At 39.4% G+C, this 13,473-nt stretch overlaps 2 protein-coding genes across 4 annotated transcripts in view; one reads left to right on the forward strand and one right to left on the reverse strand.

Annotated features, from left to right (window-relative positions):
• Nucleotides 1-13,473, forward strand: part of LOC109419687 (lysophospholipid acyltransferase 6) — a 128,408-nt gene that overhangs the window by 106,823 nt on the left and 8,112 nt on the right. The window lies entirely within an intron of this gene.
• Nucleotides 1-13,473, reverse strand: part of LOC109398403 (uncharacterized) — a 698,553-nt gene that overhangs the window by 101,365 nt on the left and 583,715 nt on the right. The gene's annotated exons all lie outside the window — the stretch shown is intronic.

The following is a 13,473-nucleotide window of genomic DNA, read 5'->3' on the forward strand; positions in this document are numbered from 1 at the left end:
GGTGTCTACTACCTGAAAAAACCTGGAAAACCGGGAATCCTCAGGGAATTTAATTTAACAGGGAAAAACCTGGAATACTCAGGGAATATCTTGAGTACTCAGGGAAAAAAACATTGGGTCGTACCTGGTAGTAGAAATCCATGTAGAAATTTCGCTACAAGGTTTTCTCCAGAAATTCCGCCAGGGTTTCTTTCTGGAACTTCTTTAGAAATACCTCCTGGAATATCTTATTTTCCTGTGATATCTTTAAACAATTTGGGCTTTGGGCTTTCTTCGAGATTTTCTTACTGGTCTCCTACAGGAATTTCTTAAAAGTTTTCGCGAAGTTTATTTTGAAGTTTTACCTGAAATTTCTCTCGGAGTATCTCCTGGAACTTCTCTCAGAAGATTCCTTCCGATGTTGGTCATGAGATGTCTCTCAGAGTTTTTCTTAATTTACGCTGGACTTTCTCCCAAGATTTTTTTTTCCAGAGTGCCTTCTGGGATTTCCACAGGAGTTATTACTGATATTTCTCATTGAATTCTTCTCTTGCATTCTTTCAGAGCCAGGCTGTTCTTTGTAGTTGTGCCGGATTTCTTTCAGTGATCCACCTGCATTATTCCCAAAATTCTTCCCGGAATCTTTACCAGAAATTGTCCAGAGATTTTGGATACTACTTTAGGGATTTCTAGCAAAGTTATTGCAGGGATTCTTCTACGGGTTTTCCTCAGAATGTCTCCTGAGATAACCTACGAAATACCTTATAGGAAATTCCTGGAGAAATATTTGAGGGAATTCAAATAAAATCTTGCGAGAAACTCCGCAGTGTTAGTGAAGAAATCTCGACAGAAACTTCAGGAAAAACCTGAGAAAAAATTAGACATCTCGAAAAAAGTTCTAGGTAATAGCTAATAATAATAGCAATCCCGAGAAGAAATATTAATGACATCCAAGGAGGAATTTTGAAAACCTCATGGATTCCTGAAAGCAACTACGGACGAAGATCCGTGAGGAAAACAAGAGAAATATCGGAAAACTATCGGTAAAAATCCCGACATAAACTATTGGATAACTATCCCGGAAAAACACTCAAAAAGACACGGACACTGGCTTCAGCCGGTGGCTCTACCGATTGAACGAAACTTAACACGGATTGACTAATGATTCTCGTGAAAAATTTCATCGCTCGGAGCGGGAATCGAACCCTCATCCATTTGGACTCTAACCGCATGGCTACGAGGCTCAACCAATGACATTCTTGAAGAAACTTTGAATAGTTTTGGATGGATCATCAGGAGGAATCCAACGAGAATCTCTGGAAGTATATCGGAAACACCAGCTAAGCACACAACTCTTAGCTGGCGGTCTTTGTCATCACTTGACCCGTGAAAGCATGAGGTAGGAACTTGTGAGGACCAGAGCTATGTTGGACGCTCTCCTTTTCGACTCACCGTTTTGCGGCCCTGTATCGGAAAACCTTCACAAGAAATATCGGGACGTACTCAAACAGATATCTCGTGAAAGAATCCTGCGGATAGCCAGGAAGAAACTTTGGAAGAAATTCCAGAAATTACGCTCAGAAATCTAGAAAGAATTTTTGAAGAGTAGGGAAACTTACGTATTTTCGGCAGTTTTGTTCTTTTCGTCATGGTTTTTTTTAACCTTTCGAACTCAGAGTTGGCATCAAATCCTTTCCAATCAAGCTGAATATGATCAAGCCTCAGGCAATTTGGCCGACAACAATCCCTCATGACGAAGAGAACAAACCTGCCGATGGTACCCTAAGTCACCCTTTATAATTTTAAGAAAATTTGTTTTTTTTTTAATTACAAACTTTCAAAATTTTATCTGGAAAAACCTGGAAAACTCTGAGAAGTTTATTTTGAGTTATGAGTAGACACCCTGAACGTACAAATGATTCAGCTTGCTGAATATTCGCCATGTGATGACTGAGTCGGCCATGGCCAGTCAATGCTTTGACCAGCATGCTGCAATTATGTGCCACCCTTGAAGATAGCACACATACAGTGTTGTTTGACGACATAGCTCCAAACTATTCCAGTAGTGTTTGTGTTAAGTGGCAGCCCAGGTGTTAATCTGAAGCTTTAAACAAGCCTTCGATATTGGAATAGCTGGCTCAGGAAAAAGGAAGTCATGTAATGCTCTAGTGCGAGCTAACTCAATAGCCAATTTATTTCCAGCGATGGAAGAATGACCAGGTACCCATACAAGTTGAACAGCGTTTGTTGAACTCAGCTCCTCAATTTGAGTTCGACGATAAGTAACTTGGACCTACACACCAAATTTTTTGAAATGCTTTCAGCACAAAAAAAATCAGCAAAATAAATGTCTGAACTTCAGCAAATTTTTTGCTGAATTTCAGCACAATGTTGCTGATCAACTGTCAAAATTGCTGGATGGTTCAGCAAGTTGAAAAATGATTGCTGATACTCAGTAAATTCGTATTGCTGAATGCAATCAGCACAAAAAAAATCAGCAATTTTTGCTGAATAACAGCAAACCAGATTTGCAGTGTAGAGTTAGCCGTTGGCCGAAGCAAGTGCTTCAATAGCAGCCTTGCTATCTGAACAAAGTATATTACTTTGCCAATTGTTTGTGTTGCTGAGTTGCTGATTGCACTCCGCTCATCAGAGCAAAGATTTCGGCCTGAAAAGCGGTGCAGTGTCTACCAAGTGAATAAGGCTGATGCAGCCTTAGCTCACGAGCAGTGTTTGGACGAAAAAGTGATCAGTGAACCACTCGGCAGTTTTTCTTCCCTTCTGTTGGTTCTGTTTCAATTACTAAGCGGTGTATGTTCTCTCGTCGAGTCGCATGGTTCACGAAGGAACACAAAGAGGATACTCCGATATAAACAAGCTGCGGCGATGAGCGGGCATCGCTAAGTGTAACACTTACCGATGATCGCTCATCGTTGGCTTGGGGCAACTGTGAATAATCGTTATTTTCATCAGTATTTAATGCGTTTTCGCTTTAAAAACGTGAAATACTATTTAATTTAACTGTATTCATGACGTTGCAGGTTGTGTAGTCACAATAAAAAAAGAATTATGGCAATAAAATATTCTTACCGAATGCATCGCTTTCATTAGCGTCATCGAGCATCTTCTCTCTTGATTGCGCTCTCGTATCGAACCGGGCAAGAGAATGAACAGCATTTCGGGGAGCGTTCCCGATCATGTTGGTTCATGAAATGTTACATTCGCGAATGTATCACTTGCTGAGCATGGACCATTCAGTGGTTCGCGATAAAAATCCACACACTGCTCACGAGACTAAACACCAGCACCTGCTCGACCTTCTAGAAGGGAGCCATCTGTGTAACATACATCAGTATAACATTACAAGCAATAGTAAGATCACTTGAAGCAAGAATAACTTTGTCCCAATTCACCAAAAGTGGAAACAACGAGATGTGTGTTAATCAGCGGTTCACAGGAGTTTCGTCTAGTAGACCGAGTACCCGTAGACGGTAAGTGCAAGAAAGTGCTTCTTGTTTAAGATGAAAGTGTAGTGGGGTAACGTCAAAGAGAACTTCGAGCGCTACCACACAAGACATCCATAAGCCATTATTGGTCGAACAACAGTTGCATAAATCTATTTGATACACTTAGATTTTAGATCTCAAGTTTTACCGAAGGTTTGCCGGCATTGCTCGAAGGCCATACAAGCTTTCTTGATTCTGAACTCAATGTGAGGTGTCCAGAAATGCTTGGAATCAAGAATAGCTCCAACATACTTGACCTGTTCAGTCGCATCGATTTTAGAATCAAAGAGACGCAAAAGTCGAACTCCATTACGGGTTCGCCTTTCCGTGAAAAGAACAATAGATGTTTTACTCGGATTAACCGAAAGGCAATATTGGCGACACCAACCCTCAACTACCTGAAGAGCGCTTTGCATCAGGTCGAAAAGGGTGCTGATGCACATATCGACTAACAGTGTTAGGAAGTCGTTGGCAAAACCATAAGTAAGAAAACCGCTGTTGTTGAGTTGTCTCAATGCATCTGTTACGAGCTCCACACACAATAAATGTCCTAATCGCTGCTTGACGCAATGTCGAGAAGAGATGACGATTTTTAAGCATTTGGTGAATCCATGGAAATCATTGGCGGTATACCATGACTGCGTATGGCTTCCAATATGACATTGAAAGGTATCCTCCATATGTAAGAAAACACACAAGCAGGATTGCTTTTGAGCGAATGCTTTCTTGATACCTTAAACAACCTTGTGTAGAAGAATCACAGTGGACTTTCCAGATTGGTAAGCATGTTGGTTCACATGAAGAGGCACATTTGCCAGAAGAACATCACGAATGTGATGATTCACAATGCGCTCTAAGCATTTCAGAAGAAAAGAGGTCAACCCGATAGGTCCGAAACTTTTAGCTTTTTCATACGACGCACGACTCTCTTGCCGAAAAATGTCTACAGTAATATTGCGCCAGGATTTGGCAATATACCTACCGTATAAAACAAGTTTTTCCAATTGTATTTTTTCAAATGTTTGTTTTGATTTCAATCGGATGCCCAATAGTTTATCATAAATCTTCTGGGTTTTCTTATCCACCACACTTACTCTTTATTTCAGTCCAGTAACATCAACATCAACTGAGTTCATTCTAACTTAAACAATGAAAAACAATGACAATTTTATGACGTACAACCCAGCCCCTTATGATTCCTTATCGTATCGTACGATACTTCCACTGTGCTATGCCTGATAAAGCCAAAAGATACGTGCTAACACGCGCCTGCTTATGTATCAATAAAAATAGCTCCATCAAATCCACGATGACCAGGTGTGCTGGCTTTCCTCAAATTTCCTCTATCCCAGTTCCGCTAGGTGACGGTCGTAATTTCCCCACACTTTTCCCATGATTAACTCTTTAGTTGCTTGGTAATCTGTCGCCGCCACACTACGTAGCTGGTGCAGCAACCGCGGCAGCGACAGTGGGCCAACACAAAAGGTGCTAAGTGGCAACTTGAGCCGCAGTATTTTATCCGTCGTTTCTGCTTAGTCCAACCCCAACCGTACAAATAGGCGACTAACTGGAGGGGTGGCGCTATGATTCCAGGCGGGAGCACCTGAAAATGCAAGGTGAATTCAACATCTATAGAAGCAGATCGCGACAATGAAAAAAAGGGATTGGAATTACTTGCTACCTCTCTCCAAGAGCACCTTTTGTGTCAGGTGCAGACAGAAGAGGCAAGTTGAATTTATTTTTTTAATTGTTTTTCAATCTGGACTTGAAGGAAGTTTGGGAGCAGGAGCATAATAATCACATGAAGATAAATAATTAGTTTTTTTTTTCAATCAACTTATTTATTGTGAATTCTCCCACGTATATCATTGCAGCAGCTCCATTTAACTAGTTAATGGTTAATCCACAGATAAACAGACGTAACACTTGTAATATTTTTTTTTTTCACCGATCACGCTTTTAACGATCATTTTAATTCTTCATAGTTGTGGCTTTCACAACCGGAGGCGCGCGCATCGTTTTACTTTGTGGTTGACGTTTCACACTAGCGCCTTCTGTTGATGATATTGCACAACGCAGTGTTTCGTGAAACATTTTCACCAGGTGATGATAGTGTGAAGTGGGCGATAGGTTTTCACGAAAATTGGTCTAGGTGTTACGTCTGTTTGTTTGTGGTTAATCGTTAAATCTGCGCTTTCCTTCAAATTATAAAAGTATTTGAGCTTTGTTTGAGCACCATTTTTTATTGTTGCAAGCGTGCACATGTACGTATGTTGAATTCCACAAATGGTTGTGTTGTGAATAATGAAACGTGTTTTGTTCTACCACAAACCCTTAGTGCAAATATCTATACATTTTTCCACGCGCCTCAAATTTTCGGAGCACGTAAATGACGACAGTCGTAAATGAGTCGTGATTTGAAATATTCACGTCTGACCTTGAAAACATGCTTATCTCGTTCATTGTTCGCTTTATAAAAAGAAACATCAAAGCAATACAGATAATTGGCTCAAACGGAAGATTGTCCTCAAAAGTTATCAAAACCGTCCGTTGAACTGCAGCTCCGTTGCACCCCGCAAACATTGTTATCACTTATCAGCAGCACTCGAGTGTACGCTATGGCGCATCAGACATAACCTCCTTGAATTGGTGGTAATTTGCAAAATTTGAATGATAACGAGAACAAACGCTTCAGAAAAGAGCACTCAATCACAGGCATGTGCTGGAACGTGGGGTTCTTATCCGTCGTCGGTTGTCTTCATGGGTTATTGCTTTCGTTGAGCCCTAGATCTGTCCATTCTAGTCGGTCGGTGAATGACTGCATGTAAACCATCGCAACTGCTTATTTACGGCGATGCGTTCGCTTCATAGTTAAGATTGAGATAACCCTCCAACCCGGCCAATTTACGGTACGTATACGTTCTTGAGAGAGAAGTCAGATCGCTACACTTCGCGGGGTGTGGTCATGTTTGTAATAACAAACAAATAAACCGCATTTGCACTATCTTTTTGCTAAGGTTGTCGAGGTGGTTATGGATTATTGGAAAGATGGCAGTTTAGGTTTCATGATGGCTGCCAAAACTACAGAATGTATGCTATTCAATGCTGCTTCAGATACTATGCAAGACGGGTATCTATCTTGATTTGATGTTGATGGTTTGATGGGTCTCCATTTAGCCTATTGGTCAAGGCTATGGATCGCAAATCCGTAGACGGCGGGTTCGATTCCCGTTCCGGTCGGGAAAATTTTCTCGACTCCCTGGGCATAGGTATCATTGTGCTTGCCTCACAATCAGTGAAGAGAATTGTCAGACAAAAGAGGCACAAAACAAGCAACAAAGAAGGTGCGACGATTACTCTTTATCCCTACTGGTAGAGTAAAGTGGGGCAAAAGTTCGAGTGGGGCAAGAGTTTCTTTTGAAGTTTTTGAACGCAGTTCAAATTATTTCTTTCGGGTGTCAAGGTTGTTCGAAACCTTTTTAAAAAAGAGTCTTTCACTCCAAAAATTATGAATATTGGTCAATGTTTCGAAAAGTTATGACAAAATGTTGATTTTTGATCAAAAAAATGTAATTTGCGATGGTGCTTCCAACGCATGGATTAGAATTGTAATGAAATCGAACTCGGTCTTTTATTTTGGGGCGTAACTAGGTACATTTTGAAGATGCTTTAGCATGTATAATTTTTTGCAAAAAAGATTTGGAAATCATATTTTACACATAGTGGGGCAAAAGTTCGAATTGTGGGGCAAAAGTTCGAGTCATGTAGCAACTTCAGGTAAAAACCCAAAATTGTGTAAAATGTACATATTATCTCTAAAAATGATGGAATTAGTGAGAAAATGCGATCAAAGTTGAAAAAAATTGTTGTTTTATCTGAAGTTGGCGGAAAACTACTAGTTTTTGGTGTAGTAAATTTAACCCTAATTTGGGTAAAATCCAGATCGAACTTTAAAGTGTATTCCAGTTCCAACATCAAATATTAATTGCTTTCAGGTATTTCTATTACCTAAGTGTCAAAATAGTGTGCTACGGTTAGCGAAATTCAACAAACACTAGATTCGAACTTTTGCCCCAGTGGTGGGGTAAGAGTTCGAATAAGACGCACTAATACAAAAGGGGTTGTAACTCAAAATTGAAAAGACATTTGACGTAACTTTGTTCAGCAAAATTTTAGCTCATGGATGGTAGAATCACCACACGGTATTCATTTATTTTTATTTGCTTCGATTTTTTCACAAAAAAAGAATCTTCAACTAGGGTCGAACTTTTGCCCCACCTTACTCTAACAGATAATGACATGATCGCGAAATTTTTTGTTGCAGACAAAACGGAAGCTGAATTTGTTGCGTACTTTTCAACTCGTGAATAATCAATTATTACTAACCCAAAGTCAAAACTGTTTGATGATGGAACTTCATCAGAGTTGCAGTGTTTACCGACTCGAAGTTACCGTTCGAAAATCGCAATGCAAGGCTTAAAAATCTCTAAACTCTTGGTGTACGATGTTAATCCCATTATTTTCAAGTTGGGACAAACTTATGTCGCATGGGTTGTTTTGTCGCAACAAATACAGGTTGCGACATTGTCATTATTGTTGCGCGATGGTTGAATTTTGATTCACTGCTCACAATATACAAATTCATGCAATGACAGGCAAAGAAAGCCCTTCAATTAATAACTGTGGAAGTGCTCTAAGAACACTAAGTTGAAGAGAGGCAGGCCAAGTTTCAATGCAAACGTCGAGCCATAAAGAAGAAGAAGTTTTGATGATTAAAACTCACAAATAAGTATTCGTCGCCATTTTGAAATCGAATATGGCGGACCATAATTCAATATGTTGGACCATAATTCAGGATAGCGGTCACGGAATGGTGGTTTGAGCTATGATACCATACAGTATGGGTATCTATCGATCGGGCTTGATCAGTATTAAAAGTGTGAAGGTTTGGTAGATGGTAGGGTAGAGGGTTAGTCGTGAGAGAGCTGTGATGGCAACTCTCCACGAGGTGAGTGTAAATTACACTCACCTCATGAAGAGTCGTCTTGACTGCTCTGTCACGACTTTGGTATGCGTGTGCGACCCCTACTCTATGGGGGCGTCTATAAATGACGTAGCTTTTTTAAGCGATTTTTAATACGGGGAGGGGGTATCGTAGCATTTCATCACAAATTCGGATACCCCCCTATAAATGACGTGACTTGTTTAACACCTCCCCCCCCCCCCCCCCCCCTCAACATAATTTTTATTTAAAAAACGCAAAGAAAATCGAAACTTTGTTCTGATATCAATTTTAACTTGTATGTTTAACAATAGAAAGGAAACATTGTCGACTTCCAGGTTTAGATCGCCGATATCAAGACTGTAGGTGCAACCAGTGGAGATTATATCACCAAAGCTAATGACTCCATAAACCGCCCATCGTTCTGCTTGATGCCGGAGAACAGAAAGTTGAAGCTCCCAATATAGTTAATCTGTATTGCAATCTGTAAACTGTAATCTGTTAAGAATATCACGTTGGTTTCATTTGAATAAAATGCACCAACACATTTGAGGGACCCTGCAAGAGTTTCTTCTAAAATTCTTTCAGCATTTCATTTTAAAATTAATCAAAGACTTTCTTTTGGGATCCTCTTTTTCGAGAATTCCTTCCTTTTTAATTTCTTCAACACTTCCTTCAGATATCCCTATTTAGAAGAGTTCCTTTCGGAGTTTCTTCTTAGTTTCCATCGAAAGATCCTGCTGAGATTTCTCCGGGAGTTTTATTTTCTATGGTTTTTTTTTTAAGTTTATTCATGGTTTTCTTCAGGATTTCTTTTCTTCTCCCTCTCTTCCACCAGCAGTTTCTTCGAACATCTGTTCAGGGATTTTAACCGGACTTTCTTCTGAGATTCCATCAGAACTTCTTCCTGGGTTTTCTAAAGAAGGTTCTTCCTAGATTTCTCCAGGAATTCCTTCTGGGTTTCTTTCAGGAATTCCTTCCGGAATTCAATCATACATTCATTCCGAGATTTTTGTAAGAATTTCTTCCGACATTCTTTCAAAACCCCTCCAGGAGTTGCTTCTGGGATTCCTCAACGAATTCTTTTTCGGATTCCTTCCTAGATTCTTCTGGGTGTTTCATCTGGGATTCCTCGAAAACTTCCTTCTAGGATTAAACCAGGATTTTTTTCCGGTATCCCTCCATTCACTTCTTCCAGTATTCCTCCAGGATCTCTTAGAATTCCGCCAGGAATCTTTTTACGGATTTCTCCCATAGTTCCTTCTGGAATTCCTTCTGAATTTTCTTTCTTAGATTTCACTAGGAGTTCTATCTTGATATCTTCCGGGATTCCCCAAAAAATCGGGATTCCTTAAGAAATTCCTTCCAGGATTCCATCAAAAATTTCATCCGTGTTTTCTACAGAAATTGAGCCAGGAGCTCCTTCTGAGACTACAAATAGCTCCTTCTGAGATTCTTTCAGGAGTTTATTCAAGATTTCTTCAAAAGTTCTATCTAGAATTGTTCCAGGAACTCCTCACGGGAATTCTTTTGGAATTTGTCTATGATTTCTTTCCAAGATTCCTCCAAACGTTCCTTCTGAAATTCTTCCGGAAGTTCCTTCAGGGATCCCTCCAAATCCATTTGGAATGTTTTCAGAAGTTTTTTTCTGGGATTCCCAGTGAGATTTCCTGTGGAAATGTTATCCTTCTCCTGTTGGGGAAACCTATAAAGAACACCATGAGAAATTCCTAACAAAGCTGCTAGAGGAGCTCCTTAAGAAATTGTTGTAGGATTTCTTCGAGGAAGTCCTGTAGAAACTATATAAGGAACTCCTCGAATAATTCCATAATGCCAAAAACTGATTGCATACTTCTAAGCTCAGAAAACAGCAAGTGAGTGTAACTCTTTGCAAGTGAGTGTTCGCACCCCTGGTAGAGAGTAGGACAAAAGATAGGGTTGCCGGTTGGGGTAGAGCGTAAGACAGAGGCTAGGGATAGAGGGCAAAGAAGTCGGTTAGTTGGACGTTGGTAATGATTAAATAAGATGAGATTTTCTCAAGGAACCTTCAGGAATTCTTTCCGGGATTTCTTCAAGCATTCCTCTCGAGAATTTTCCCATGATTTCTCCCGGGATTCCTTCAGATGTTCCTTCCGGAATTGCTGTGGGGCTTGCTCCTGAGATCTCTTCATGGATTACTGAAGGAATTGCTGTAGAAAATCCTGAAAGCATTCTTCTAGTTGTTCTATTCGGCATTCCTTCAGGAATTGAATTCCTTCAAAGATTATTTCCGGAATTCCTGCTATTATTCCATTAAGGATTCCTCCCGTAAAGGAATATAGATTTCTGCCCAGATGTCTTCAGGCAATCTTAAATGTTTTAGTTATTTGTGCTAGAATTTCTTATGGGATTCCTTCAAAATTTGTTTCCGAGGTTTCTCAGGGATTTTTTAAATAATTCCTGCTGAGCTTCTATCCGAGATTCCTGCCATAATTCCTCTAAGGATTCCATCAGGTATTCTTCACAATTCTTTCAGGAATAAAGTAACCTCTGATTTAGACAATTTAATTTTGAAAGGATTCTTTCAGAAGTTCTAGCTGGCATATCTTCAGGGATATTTGCTGGAATTACTTCACAGATTACTTCTGGTATTCTTTCGAAGATTTCTATTATATTCAGAGAATTCTAGTATAATTCTTTCAGGTATACGTGCCGGGATTCTTGCTGGTATTCCATGAAAGATTCTCCTCGGATTTGTTTCAGAGGTTTCTCTCGATTACTTCTGGTATTCTTTCGAAGATTCCTATTATATTCAGAGGATTCTAGTATAATTATTTCAGGTATACGTGCCGGGATTCTTGCTGGTATTCCTTGAAAGATTCTCCTCGGATTTTTTTCAGGGATTTCTCTTGTGAATTCTCCTCCTCCCGGGAATTCTTCTTTCAGTCGAGCTTCCAGCTGTGATTCCTCTCAGGATTCTACCAGATATGACTCCCAGAATTCCTGTAGGAAATCCTTCCGGTATTCCTGCTGAAATTCCTTCACAGTTCCCTTCTGGGATTTTGTAAACGATTTCTTTAGGGGTTCCTGCTAGGATTGCTTCAGGAATTTCTCCTTAAATTCCTTCAAAAACTGCTTCAGGGAATCTTGCGGGAGTCCTTTCATGCCAGAATTCTTGTTGTGGTCCCGTCAAAAATTTTTCACGTTTTATTTTTTGACATTCCTCAAGGGATTTCTCCTATGATTCCATTAGCGATTATTCTTCCAAGGAGTCTTGTCAAGCATACAGCCGAAATTTCTTACGTAATTTCTTTAAAAAATCCAATTAGGGATTCTGAACGGGATTTCTTTGGGGATTTTTTTGTGACTTTCAGAGATTTCTCCCGGAATTTCTACAGGAGAACTTCCTCCAGCGTGAGTTACAGCCAATGAGAGTGAAAGCATAAGAGAAACTTAGAAAAAAAAAACATAGAAATATGCTTTTTGATGCACGTAGATATATCTAGTAAACCATTACATCATCTGACAGTCCTTTTTTTTATTATGCTGGACTAGTTATGCTCTTTCACTAAGTATAGATGCATTGTAGGGTGCCTGTACCAGTTATCGCACTACCTAAGGAAAACTATTTCTACAAAAATAAGAAGAAGACCGACGAATGTCATCGATATGTTAAACGATTGATTAGTTTTCATTCTTTACAGGAAAAATATAAAAACGGAGTCAAAACTACTTTTAGTATTTATTACGGCGTGTGCCAATGATAGGAACCCTGTACCAGTTATGGACACATTTGTTATTCTGGGTTCCACTTCGCACTATTTACATGCATTCCTTATGGGATTTGCCATAACTGGTACATTATGGCGAAATAGGGTGCAAGGAAGCCGAAAACTTAAGGAAAATGATTTATTTCTACTCTAATTTGAGCAAATTGTGAAGTTTGAATGATTGCAATCATCTTTTGTGATCGTTATCTGTTGTTCACAATTTTTTTCTTGTTGATTTGTATTTTTAAAGGTTTAAAATCAACTATGGCAAATTTGAGGTACTATAGCCATAACTGGTACACTGAGCCTATATTACAAGTTTTATTTTTGTGTCAAATGTTGTATTTTAACTTGTAAATGTTCCCCTAGTATTAATGCACATTTATAGGGTTCTGGGAGAATGGAGGCCCACAATCTCATTTCGATTGCCAGCATTCAGGCCATTTCGGGCCGCGAGTAAGTACTAGAGATGTAAACCTTTGTTATAGAACTGTAGTGATGAAAGCCGAATCTGGGTTCCCCCTTAGGATTAGAAATTCCTAGACAAAACTCAAGCTATAGAAGCAACTAATGCTGCGAAAAAAAGGCAACCTACCAGAGAAAATACAATTACTGGATTGACTGATGAACCAACAACATTAATGAAACCTCGTCATCCTGTCATTGGAAATTGTTATCCAATAGGGTAACAGGGCAAAATATCAGTTCTGTGTTGTATATGTCCACTTGTGATGGCCTAATTTATTACGCATATGTAGTGTTCCACTGTAGATGTCATATTTCTAATATGCATTTGTAGTGCTCCATTATTTTTTTCGTAATCCAAATAGAACAATTTTCCGTGTTTTTCTTGTAGAACTGGTCTAACGGTACAAGTTTTTCATATATGTACCATATTTCAATTCAAGTTCAGCTTCTGAAATGACTTGTACGTGATTGAATCTAGATATGTCGAAAAGGATGCCTTTTGGGATTATTTGCAGGAACTATTGCTGATATTTCTCATGGAGTTCTTCCCGTGATTTCTTTCAGAGCTTTTTTCCAGGCTTGGAAGAAATTCCCGCAGAAATATCGGAAGGAATCTAGGTGAAATCTTGAGAGAACTTCCGCAAAGACCAAAGAAATCTTAGAAGGAATTATGGGAATTATGGGCGAAGTCCAGAGAGGTTCAGTCGCGATGAATAGAGGAGCACATGTTTATCGGTACTTTATCTACTCAGCAGAGAAGTAAACTGCC

This window comes from Aedes albopictus, chromosome 2 (genome assembly GCF_035046485.1).
Source record: "Aedes albopictus strain Foshan chromosome 2, AalbF5, whole genome shotgun sequence".
In the NCBI taxonomy this organism is placed as follows: Eukaryota; Metazoa; Arthropoda; class Insecta; order Diptera; family Culicidae; genus Aedes; species Aedes albopictus.